The following is a 12357-nucleotide window of genomic DNA, read 5'->3' as shown; positions in this document are numbered from 1 at the left end:
AATAATCTGCTTGAAAGAGATAAGCTCTGAAATGACAATAATCAAGTTAGAAAATGTAACAAAATCACTACACAAGGTATCTATGGACAATGAAAAAAACATAAGACAAACATTGCTTTGAGTACTGTTAAGAAAAAAAAAAAAAACTAAGCACACCAGCTAATAATATTGAGACACAAACAACAAAAAAAACCTAGAGAAACTTTTTTTTTTTTTTTTAAAGAAAGGAGTTAGAGGGGCACCTGGGTGGCTTAGTCACTTAAGTGTCCGACTTCGTCATGATCTGACAGCTCGTGAGTTCGGGCCCCACGTCCGGCACTGTGCTGACAGATCAGAGCCTGGGACGTGCTTCAGATTCTGTCTCTCCCCCTCTCCCACTCGTGTGCTCTGTCTCTCTCTCTCTCAAAAATAAACATTAAAAATTTTTTTTTTTTTTTTTTAAAGAAAGGAGTTAGAGATTTTGAAAGCAAAACCCAAAATACTTTGGAAGGAACCTTAAGAAATAGGCAGGAGTTGCTGCATAGGAGAGGGAACTGCCCACCTGAGGAGCAGGAGTGGAAACTGATTTTTCACAGCCTCTTTTTATATGTTAAAAGTTTCCTCATTTCTAATAATTAATAATTATTAATAACAACCTAATAAAGTTTTCTATTTCTAATAAATTTCCTGTGAACAGACTAAACGTAAATTTAATTTTTTCTTTTTTTTTTTTTGTTTTGTTTTGTTTTGTTTTGTTTTGTTTTTTGGTGATTTTTTTTTTTCAACGTTTATTTATTTTTGGGACAGAGAGAGACAGAGCATGAACGGGGGAGGGGCAGAGAGAGAGGGAGACACAGAATCGGAAACAGGCTCCAGGCTCTGAGCCATCAGCCCAGAGCCCGACGCGGGGCTAGAACTCACGGACTGCGAGATCGTGACCTGGCTGAAGTCGGACGCTTAACCGACTGTGCCACCCAGGCGCCCCAAATTTAATTTTTTCAAAAAAGGAAATGATGAAGTTGGAAAACAGGACATAAAGGCAATAAAATTGTAAGGGAGTGTCATGTGCTTAATAAGTTTGGATAAAATTAAATAAATGGATTTCCTATTAAAAATGTAAAATTCTAACACTGGCAGAAATAGAATACCTAACTAGACTAACATCTTTAAAAAAAATGACACTCCCACACAGCCACTAGCCTCTGATGGTTTATTAGTGAGTACTTTCAAACTCTCCAGAAATAAACAATTCATAATATAGAAATTACGCCTAAAATAGGCCAAGATATACATTATATAGTTTATTGTACTAACCTGGTCCTGAAGCTGGCTAAAGAAAAGAGAGAAAACTATAGACAAAGCTTACTTAGAATTTATGCTCAAATCTAAAAGAAAATAATAGTAAACATAATCTAAGAATAGCTTAAATTAAAACCGTGTCATGTTAACAGATACCAAAAATTCAGCCGTTAAAATTCAATACCTATTCCTAATTTAAAAATTCTAAAATGAATAATAAAGGTGTATTTTCTTCCCCTTATTAGAGTATCTATTTATTTATTTTTATTTTTTTTTAAATTTTTTTTTCAATGTTTATTTATTTTTTGGGGGGACAGAGAGAGACAGAGCATGAACGGGGGAGGGGCAGAGAGAGAGGGAGACACAGAATCGGAAACAGGCTCCAGGCTCTGAGCCATCAGCCCAGAGCCTGACGCGGGGCTCGAACTCACGGACCGCGAGATCGTGACCTGGCTGAAGTCGGACGCCCAACCGACTGCGCCACCCAGGCGCCCCTAGAGTGTCTATTTAAAACCAAATGCCAATATTATACTTCAAAGAAGAAATGAGCCATGTAATCATTAAAAATAGGCAAAAAATGAAGACGTATTTAATCATCACTGTTAATATAGTGTCAGAACTTATTTCCAATATGAAGTAACATGAAAACAAATAAGAAATACAAATACTGTAAATCCAGAGGCAAAATGTTTTTATATATGACACCATTTATATTCATAAACCCAAAGGAATCCTTTACATGGTTATGATGAGTTTAAAATGACCAGAGTCATCACCAATATAGAAAAATCAATAGTGTTTCTGGTCCTCACACTTGATCACACAGGGAAACCTCCCAGGCTGTTTTTTAAAGTGCTGATGCCTACCTGAAGACTCCACCAAACATGTACTAGACCTGATAAATGAATTCAGTAAGGTTACAGGATATAAAACCAATATACAAAAATCTGTTGCATTTCTATACACCAATAACGAAGCAGCAGAAAGAGAAATAAAGGAATCAATCTCATTTACGATTACACCAAAAACAGTAAGATACCTAGGAATAAACCTAATCAAAGAGGTGAGAGACCTGTACTCTGAAAACTATAAAACACGGATGAAAGAAATTGAAGAGGACACAAACAAATGGAAAGATATTCCACACTAATGGACTGGGAGAACAAATATTGTTAAAATGTTCATACTATGCAAAACAAGGTACATTAAATAATGCAGTCCCTATCAAAATACCAATAACATTTTTCACAGAACTAGAATAATCCCAAAATTTATATGGAACCACAAAAGACCCCGAATAGCCAAAGCAATCTTAAAAAGAGAACCAAAAAACTGGAGGTATCCTAACCTCAGATTTCAAGACATACTACAAAGCTGTTGTAATCAAAATAGTATGGTACACATAGATTGACGGAACAGAATAGAGAGCCCAGAAATAAACCCATGATTATATGGTCAATTAATCTTTGACATAGGGGGCAAGAATATACAACAGGGAAAATGTCTCTTCAACAAATGGTGTTGGGAAAACTACACAGCTACATGCGAAAGAATGAAACTGGACCACTTTCTTACATCATACAAAAACTAACCTCAAAATGTATTAAATATCTAAATGTGAGACCCAAAGCCATAAAAATCCTAGAAGAGAGCACTGGCAATAATTTCTCTGACATTGTCTATAGCAACATTTTTCTAGAGATGTCTCTTGAGGCAAGGGAAACAAAAGCAAAAATAAACAATTGGGACTATATCAAAATAAAAAGCTTCTGCACAGCAAAGGAAACAATTAACTAAAAGACAACCTACTGAATGGGAGAAGATATTTGCAAATGACACATCTGATAAAGGGTTAGTATTCAAAACATATAAAGAGCTGATACAACTGAACACCGAAAAACACCAAATAATTCAATTAAAAATTGGCAGAATACATGAACATTTTCCCAAAGACATACAGATGGCCAATAGACACATGGAAAGATGCTCAACATCCCTCATCATCAGGGAAATGCAAATCAAAACCACAGTGAGATATCACTTCACACCTGTCAGAATGGCTACAATCAAAACCAAGAAACGAGTATTGGTGAGGATGTGGAGAAAAAGGAATCTTCGTGCTCTGTTGGTGGGAATGCAAACTGGTGCAACCACTGTGGAAAACAGTATGGGGGTTCCTCAAATAATTAAAAATAGAATTACCACATGACCTAGTAATTCCACTACTGGGTATTTACCCAAAGAATAGAAAACACTAATTTGAAAAGATATATGCATCCTTACATTTATTGAAGCAACAAATTATGGAAGCAATCCAAGTTTCCATCAATAGATGAATAAAGAAGATGTAGTATGTACACACACATGCGTGCATGCGCACACACACACACACACACACACACACACATACAGAAATATTACTCAGCTATGAAAAAGAATGAAATCTTGCCATTTGCAACAACATGGATGAATCTAGAGTATGATGCTAGGTGAAATAAGCTAGAGAAAGACCAATACCATATGATCTCACTCATCTATGCAATTTAAGAAACAAAACAAATGGACAAAGAAAAAGAGAGACAAGCAAAAAACCAGACTCTTGACTATAAAGAACAAACAGATGGTTACCAGAGGGGATGTGGGTGGGGGATGGGTGAAACAGGTGAAGGGAAACAAGTACCCTTATCATGATGAGCAGTGAGTAATGCATACATGTGTTGAATCACTGTATCGTATACTTGAAACTAGTATGACACTGTGTGCTAATTATACTGGGATTTTAAAAAATTACCAAAAAATTAAATACAAAATGCCAATGCCTACACCGCATCCCAGATAAATTGTCTCAGAATCTCCGGAGGGATGACCAGGCATCGGTATTTTATAAAGCTTCTGAGGTAATTCTAGTGTGCTGTCAAGTAGAGTACCACCAGTACATGCTTATATGCTTAATTGCCTAAATATCTAAAAAACACAACACAAAAATTGTAACAGTTTGTGATATTTGCAAGCGAACAGGAGCTCCAGCCATATTGCTTTAAGGGAACATTGCTGTAAGGGAACAGGAGTTCAAAAGAAGAAACCTGAAAGGGGATATAATCAGCTACTGTGCAAATGTCTCCAGTCCACTGCAATTTAGGCAAAGAAGCAGGCAGTTGCCCAAGTTATTAGAGGGGGACATGACACACGGCCACAACAAAATAATGGTAGCAAGAGCTAACGAGTCTTGGTGCAAGTGCCGTTGGGATAGGAAGTACGCATGAGGATTCAACAAAGGCCGAAGGGGAACAGGGCTACCTGCATACCTGCATGAGGTTAAATGTGAGATAAATTCCTAGAAATGCAATTGCTGGGTCAAATCGTATGTGCCTTTAAAAGTCAAAGATCAATTTTGAAAGCTCTTAAAGGTAACATAGAAAAAGCATGATGTATAAGTGTAAACAAAACATCGTACTTGATAGGTACGAGTGGAGCAGGACAATGAGCTAGGCTGGAGCGAGGCAAGATGGCTCAGTGTCGCCAGGTAGTAGGTAAACAGACTGAAATAACAGAGAATTCCTCATGAGTCCAATTTTGGCTTTGCCTTTCCTATTAACTCTGTCCCCACAGCAGACACCTGAAGGTGAAAGAGGGCAAGAGTCATGTAGCTATCTGAAAGGACAAGATTTGAGGCAGGAACATTTCTGGGTTGACTCTGGATTGATTGCAGACAGCAAGGAGACCAGTATGACTGGAACAGTTGGCGTGAAGGTGAGCATTAGAAAATGTATATAAAAGTTCACGTGTGAAAAAGCTTATCTTATGCTCTTTTTAATTTAGAGGATTGACATGCAAGGCCACAAAGTAGTTTTTACTCAATCTACACCTCAAATTTAAAGAATGAGCAAGCTGGAATGTGTCCTATATCTAACAGTAGTCCTGCTGCAGTCCACCATAAGGCAGGAAGTTCCAGAAGCTCCAACAGTAGAAACATTCCCATGGACTGGGTAGCCCCAAACCTGTGGAGGAGTGATGTTGCTGTGCAGTTGTCTACGTCAGGACGCTGAACACAGAACTTCCAGCATTATATACCATCACTGACTCTGACTCCATTTCCTCCTCTTTCTTTCCAAAAACTTCTATTCAGCACACTGAAATTCTTAACTTTATAATGAAGACTAATACAATAGATATCCTTTATTTCATAAGTTTAACAACAACAGCCAACAACAAAATGCCAAAGTCTAAAGCTTGTGAGTGGCTTAGTAACAGAATAAATTGAGTTCACAACTTGATAAGTAAATGACCAAAAAAAAAAAAACACCCCAAAACCATAAGTAGGTCACATCTACTTCAGCAAATGAAGGCTTACATTAATTGTTTGCTCGTCTGCTTTGTCTTTAGTATTATATTTAGCATTGAAAAGTGTTTCCTATTCCTGAGGGCAGCCTGAGAGTATGGTTTGGGTAAGTGGCATTCAAACAAGTGTTCTAGTTTTTCAAGTCAGTTATTTAATAAAGCAGAAGTATAAGTCTTGCACTCAAACTAAAAGCTGACCTCAGACTGAACCTGCACATCAGAGAGACACAATACACAGCTCAACTTTTATTATATCCAATAATCAGCCTAAGGTAGAAGAAGTTCCTATCAAGGCATCTAGGATTTCACCTAGATTATATATTCAATAAATATTTTTAGATTAATTAAAAAAATCATTTGATCAAAGAGCTCAGCAATAAAAACCAAGGGAGGAGAAAATAAAGAATGTTTAACAATAACACAAAGACTAAATATAGCTTTAAAGACTTAGGAGTTACAAAGTATGGCAAGAAACTTGTTAAAATTCAGAAGCACGGGGCGCCTGGGTGGCGCAGTCGGTTAAGCGTCCGACTTCAGCCAGGTCACGATCTCGCGGTCCGTGAGTTCGAGCCCCGCGTCGGGCTCTGGGCTGATGGCTCAGAGCCTGGAGCCTGTTTCTGATTCTGTGTCTCCCTCTCTCTCTGCCTCTCCCCCGTTCATGCTCTGTCTCTCTCTGTCCCAAAAATAAATAAACGTTGAAAAAAAAATTTAAAAAAAAAATTCAGAAGCATACTATTTACCCAGGAAACATGCTTTTTCCTCCCTTCATTGGTCTCTCCACTTTCTCCCTTCATCTCTTGCAGCCCTGTATGCATCTTTAAAGGTCCACTTGTTGCTTGGGCAGCTGCAATTCAGCCCTGTGAAAAAAGCAGCATCTCATCACTTTGTGAGGAGAGATAAAGTACCTTTTAGGAAGCTGAGTAACCCAATCTCATCAATCTCCTTTCCTAATTCATTTCCATCAAAACTATACACAAACAAAAAAACCAGGGCCAGAGGCAGGGAGGAAGGAGAGTAAAATGTGGTTGTAAAAATACAAACTAGCAATTTAAAACTATTAAAATTCTAGCAGAAATGAAAAAAATATAAACGGAAATAAAGCAAACTCAATTTTCTCTGATAATAGATCAGAACAAGATGATTTCTAAAATCTGTAATTTCAGGTGATTCATAAAATCAGTAATTTTAACACTCTTTCCACCAATGAGTTTCCCTGTCCCTCTTCTGGTTAAGTTTGAGATGGCTTAACAGAGAGGAAAAAATCAACGCATGTGGGCCTTACAACTTCAAGAATGCACACCATTAAGGATATGCTCTTTTCTGATGCTCTGCCATTCAAAGCCCTGGGGCTTTCCTGGCATGGATTGTAGTGGTACCAAAAAATGGTCTACCCTGTGAGTTCCAGGCCAAGGAACCATATTATCATCATCTGTGTCTCTGACCCTTAACACCGATGTTGTCCCACTCTGCCCAGGGCCAATGATGGCCACACAGTATCTCTCAGCAAATGAATGAGACAGTAACTATGTGTTTTCAACAAACCACTAGAGACGCTTCATGCAATCTTCAAATTTCTCAGGAAGCAGCTGAAAAACCACTGCTTTTGAGTTCGTTTTTTTTTTTTTTTTCCCCAAAGCATTCTCTTTGGTTGACATGCCCATTACCAATAAAATGGCCCTAAAGTGAGTATACCAGAGGCCCTCAGAACCTCAGATAGAACGGTGCACAGGCACATGACAGAGGGTGGGAACTATAGGGATCTGTGAATGTAAACACATAAAAGCACCCTTCACCAAAGTAGCTCCTAGCTACCTTTCACCGTGATTCTTAGGTCTCTAATGTTCACGTCAAGCTTTTACTCTGTGTCAGGCACTGTTCTAAGAGCTTTAGCTACATTAACTAATTCGTTCTTGGTAACACCCATATGTGATGGATTCTATTATTCTAATTGCCAAGGTGAGGAAACTAAGGCACAGAAAGTTTAAGTAAACTGTACAAGGAAATGCACTAAGCTGCTGTTCAAAGGCAGGGTCCTGGAGCAAACAGACACCCCCAGTAAGTGGCAGCCTCATCTGCATAACTTGTTTTCTCCTGTGGCTGTCATGGTTCAACAGTACCATGTCTAGTTACACTAGCTCTTGTTGGAAATTTTTCCTAATTAATAATTTATTGAAAAACTTAACTTTGAATTCTCCACAACTTAAAAACTGACCCCTTATTTTAAAACCTTATCCAATGAACATAACAAAAAGGAGATCTTCCTAATTTTGTGGAAGTCAGAAGCAATTATTTTAAGCTGACTACTCACACTTACGCACTTCAGCTTATAATATTTATTCCAGACACTTTGCTACGCTTTTGCCAGATCCCCTCTAACTTTGAAATCGCAAAGCCTTTGCTCAAGTAAGGCATTTATTCTCTTACACTCTAGTTCAGTTATTGGAACATGATGATGATGATGATGATGCCAAAAGCTGTGGATTCAATCCATTGCAGACCAGTTAGCTTTGTTTGCTTCATGTCTACAAACTCTAAGCCTGGATGGCATATTTTGAGTCCTATAAGGAATCAGGTAGGAGTATGCAACACAACTAGAATAAATATGTCTGCTAGAGAAACAGGTCCACAAATAACACAGGGCCAGAAACAGAACTATGAGACAAAAGCATCAATTTCATCATAAAGAAAAGCTTTATGATCACTGGTATAGCATTTCTACGTCTCTGAGCGAGAAGCTTTTTCAATGCCAGATATTTTGCCAAATCTAACCTAAAGTCCTTCCTTCAAAAACAAAACAGGTGTAAGATTTGAAAAAAAAAAAACCAACTAAGATTTTTATCACACAAGCCCACCTTGACTGATCTGAAAACAGAACCTTCTTATATCTGACACCAATTCCGCTAACAATACAAAGCACATGTGATGATTTTAGAAACTGTCACAAAAATCACTAGCAGTGCAGGACAACAAACCATCAGAAAATTCCAATTGCATATATATATATATATATATATATATATATATATATACACATATGTGTGTGTGTGTGTATATATATATATATACATATATATATCATAGATTCTTTAAAATTACTCTTAATTTTCAAAAAACCAAATAATATACAGTTATTTTAAACATAGTTTTTTTAAGTTAAATGAAGAAACTAACAAACATTAGTTCATACCACATTTTAAAACAACCCAGGGCCTATTCAAGGTAGTTTTACCACCTTCTATGAATAAAAATTTGAAAACAAAATTATATTTCTCAATTGTTATTTTAGAAAGAAACCCACTTGGGATCATCCATCTTTGAGTTTTCCTGCCCACAGTTGGAAAGAACTTTCCCAACATACAAACGCTGCAAAGCACATGGGTTCCAACAGTCACAAGGTAACTATGACAGCAAAGCCACATTTATGAGATCATAAAAACTATATGACAGAATTTTTAAAAATTCACATAACATGAAATCAACCATTTTATTTATTTATTTTTTTTTAATAAAAAAAAAAAATTTTTTTTTCAACGTTTATTTATTTTTGGGACAGAGAGAGACAGAGCATGAACGGGGGAGGGGCAGAGAGAGAGGGAGACACAGAATCGGAAACAGGCTCCAGGCTCTGAGCCATCAGCCCAGAGCCCGACGCAGGGCTCGAACTCACGGACCGCGAGATCGTGACCTGGCTGAAGTCGGACGCTTAACTGACTGCGCCACCCAGGCGCCCCGAAATCAACCATTTTAAAGTGTACAATTCAGTGACATTTAGTATATTCACAATATCGTGCAACTTTCACCTCTACCTAGTTCTAAACCTTGTTAGTCACCCCAATATGAAACCTCGTACTCATTAAGCAGTCACTACCATCCCCCTGCTCCAGGCTGGCCAACCACTAACAGGCCTTATGTCTCTATGGATTTACCTATTCTGGGTATGTGACCTTTTGTGTCTGCCTTCTTTTACTTAGCATGATGTTTTGAGGTTCTTCCATGTTGTAGCAAATATCAGTACTTCATTCCTTTTATGACTGAAAAATATCCCATTGTATGGATAGATCACATTTTGTTCATTCATCCATTGATGGACATTTGAGTTGTTTTCACCTTCTACCTACTGTGAATATTGCTGCGATGAACACTTGTGTACAAGTATTCGTTTGACTGTATATCTTCAATTATTTGAGGTATATATCTAGAAGCAGAATCGCTGGGTCATATGGTAATTCTATATTCAACTTTTTAAGGAATCGCCAAACTGTTGTTCACAGTGGCTACATCATTTTACATTCTCACCAGTGAAGCAGGAGAGTTCCAATTTTTCCACATCCTCACCAACACTTCTTTTCTGTTTGTTTGCTTTGATGATAGCCATCCTTGTAGGCATGAAGTAGTACCTCATTATGATTTTTTATTTGCATTTCCTTAATGACTAATGCATGTTGAACATCTTTTCAGAAGTGTGCTAGCCATTCTTATATCTTTTTTGGAGAAATGTCCAATCAAGCTTTTGCCCATATTTTAATTGGGTTGTCTTTTTGTTGTTGAGTTGTAAGAGTTTTTAATACATTGTGGACACTAGGGCCCTTATCAAATTAGCAAATGTCCTATCCAATTCTCTAGATTTTCTTGGCACTTTCTTAATAGTGTCCTTTGATGCAAAGAGCTTTAAATTTTGAGGGAGTCCAATTTAGCTCTTTTTTTTTTTTTTTCTTTTGCTGCTTATACATTTGGTGTCATTCCTAAGAATCCATTACCAAATCCAAGGTCATGAAGATTTACCCTTATGTTTTCTTCTAAGAGTTTTAGCTCTTACAATTAGGTCCTTGAGCCATTTTGAGTTACTTGTATTATATAGTGTGAGGTTGGGATCCAACTTCATTATTTTGCATGTCAATGTCCAGTTGTCCCAGCACCCTTTGCTCAAGAGATTGTCCTTTCAACCATTGTATAGTCTTTGTACCCTTGTCAAAACTCAAATAACTATAGATATATGGGTTTATTTCTGGATTTTCAGGTCCATTCCATTGATCTATATGTCTAGCTTTATGCCAGTACCACACTTTTGATTATTGTAGCTTTTCTAAAATTGGAAAGGGTGAAGAGCCTGGGTGGCTCAGTCAGTTGAGTATCCAATTCTTGATTTCAGCTCAAGTCATGATCCCAGTGTCGTGGGACTGAGCTCCACATTGGGCTCCATGCTAAGCATGGAGGCTACTTGGGATTCTCTCTCTGTGTCCCTCTGCCTCTCTCCCCTGCTCATGCTCTAAAATAAAAATAAATAAACAAACAAACAAATAAATAAATAAATAAATAAAATTGGAAAGTATGATTCTTCCAACTTTATCTTTCTTTTGCAAGATTGTTTTGACTATTCAGAGTCCCTTGCAATTCCATATGAATTTTAGGATCGACTTTTTCATTTCTGCAAAAAAGGCCTCCAGGATTTTGGTAGAGATTGCACTGAACCTGAAGATTACTTTGGGTAGTATTGCCACCTTTATAATATCAAGTCTTCCAATTCATGAAGATGGGATATCTTTCCGTTCAAAGACATAATTTTACCTTATCTTAAAACGCCCTTGATAAGGTAATGCAATGATTTCCTTTAGTTGTCTCTATCTCTATGATAATCTACTAACACCCTAAAGTAATTTACAAATATGAAGTTTACACTTGCCACGGAGAACCCAATATTCATATTCCAGAGAAGGAATGTCAATTATTCAGGGTCTTATTGTTTGCTTTTGTCTACGAAAAGGTCAGAACTCAAAGATGTTCATTTCCCTTATTTAAAATTAATTTTCATCATCCTCAGTTCCTACTAGAGGAATTGATACAGGAACCTTGTATGTTCACCGATGAGAATAAGTTGTTTAACAGACTTCATAGAATGGTATCACAAATTTTCTTTCATATAGTTCAAATCCCAAAAAATTGATTATGAAATATTAACCACTTTGCTAAAGAATGTGCTCAAACATCCTTGGTTATTTAGACCTAAAAATGTCAACTATACTTGGTAGGGAGAGGTGAAAGACTTTAAAAGTCTTTTCTCTAAAATTTCTTTGCTAAAGTCTAAGAGAGTATAATTGAAGTTACAAAAGGTAACGGGCTAGACAAAATCTGCTCTTTGCTCTTGTATCAAAATTATAACTGAAGATAACATAGTAACCCAGGAAAAATAACTGTGGCTTTTCCTAAAACTAGTAATTTCAAGGAAATTATATATCCCCCAAAAGTAAAAGTCACCTTAAAACCAGTAGATTATTTATCTGATGGGCAGAGATTGCTTCAGTTCCCATGTTTGGTGTCAACTTATCAATGCTTTAATTTATATGTCCTCTCAACACATGTGTCACATGGGACTAATAGTCCACACTGATCCAGTAATATCAAAAAGGGTTTTAAGAATCAAACTGCTGGGGCGCCTGGGTGGCTCAGTCGGTTAAGCGTCCAACTTCGGCTCAGGTCATGATCTCACGGTTCGTGGGTTTCAAGCCCCATGTCAGGCTCTGTGCTGACAGCTCGGAGCCCGGAGCCCGCTTCAGATTCTGTGTCTCCTTCTCTCTCTCTGCTCCCCCCCCCACCCCCCACTCACACTCTGTGTCTCTCTCTCAAGAATAAACACTAAACAAAAATTAAAAAAAAAAAAAAAAAAGAATCAAACTGCTTATAAATAACTTCAATCAGAAAATACTATCTGGTTTTGAAATAAACAACTAGCAACTCAATCCTGGG

At 37.3% G+C, this 12357-nt stretch overlaps 1 protein-coding gene across 12 annotated transcripts in view; it reads right to left on the bottom strand.

Moving 5' to 3' along the window:
- The window catches only part of ZHX3 (zinc fingers and homeoboxes 3), a 131174-nt gene that overhangs the window by 63996 nt on the left and 54821 nt on the right, over positions 1-12357 (bottom strand). For 7 of the 12 annotated variants that reach the window (XM_045444603.1, XM_045444600.1, XM_045444601.1 and 4 more), the window contains one exon: positions 6357-6473. The exons of 1 other annotated variant lie outside the window; for it this stretch is intronic. The gene's annotated coding sequence lies outside the window, so the exon portion shown is untranslated. Of the gene's footprint in view, positions 1-6356; positions 6474-8914; positions 9011-12357 lie in introns of those variants that run through there. 4 more of the 12 variants (XR_006703176.1, XR_006703175.1, XM_045444598.1 and 1 more) reach the window with 1 other exon arrangement.

Source organism: Leopardus geoffroyi, chromosome A3 (assembly GCF_018350155.1).
Source record: "Leopardus geoffroyi isolate Oge1 chromosome A3, O.geoffroyi_Oge1_pat1.0, whole genome shotgun sequence".
NCBI classification, from domain to species: Eukaryota; Metazoa; Chordata; class Mammalia; order Carnivora; family Felidae; genus Leopardus; species Leopardus geoffroyi.
The sequence above is the reverse complement of the archived record's forward strand: the minus strand, read 5'-3'. Positions and strand labels throughout refer to the sequence as shown.